Source organism: Agrilus planipennis, unplaced genomic scaffold (assembly GCF_000699045.2).
Source record: "Agrilus planipennis isolate EAB-ADULT unplaced genomic scaffold, Apla_2.0 scaffold1507, whole genome shotgun sequence".
Classification (NCBI taxonomy): domain Eukaryota; kingdom Metazoa; phylum Arthropoda; class Insecta; order Coleoptera; family Buprestidae; genus Agrilus; species Agrilus planipennis.
Window position 1 is genome coordinate 1,474 of NW_020440526.1, and position 835 is coordinate 2,308.

Sequence of the window (835 nt, forward strand, 5' to 3'; positions counted from 1 at the left end):
TTTTAGACGGTAAAACCTTCACCTCAAATGAGGAGGTCAAAAACCTCCTCGATCAGTTTTTTGCCAGCAAAGACCAAAAATTTTATGAGCGTGGAATTATGCTACTACCAGAAAGATGGCAAAAGGTGTTGGACCAGAACGGTCAATATATAATTTAATAAAGTATTTGTTTATTATACGAAAACTGTCTTTCATTTCCACAAAAAAAAAAAACGAAATGACTTTCCGAACAATCCGATAAAAGAAAATATTAATCAGAACCAATTTTCCCCGAAGATATAGTAATAATGAGTATGTTATTACATCATCATCAATCATCCTATTTTCGAACAGTAAACTTATCCAGGTCTCACTCTATGCCTCTTAACTCCTGTATCTACGACTAATATGTCTCTACGTAGCCCTTCACGTCTGAGAAGCTGTCCTGCCAACCTATTTAGTTCATATATTATTAACTTCCATAAAGCTCTCTGTTCTCCTACTATTTTCATCGTCTACGGTATTTTTAATACCCTCATCCTAACTTCTAACATACACACCCTTAATAATTAGTAGAGCAGTGGTACGTAAAGCCAGGGACCCGGGTTCGATTCCTGGCGAGGGCGTAACAATAGCATCAATTTTTCGTCATTAGTTTCAAGGTATTTGTAGTTATTTGTATTTAATTCATTTTTTTACACGAAGAAAAATAAAATAAAGAATGTAATAATCTCAATTTTGACATGTTTCTTTAAAAATTATTTCAAGTTTCTTAATTATTACAATTAAATTTGTAATATCAACTAAAATACCTAGTAAATTTATTTCTGCTGAGATTTTATTTTTACAAATTCGG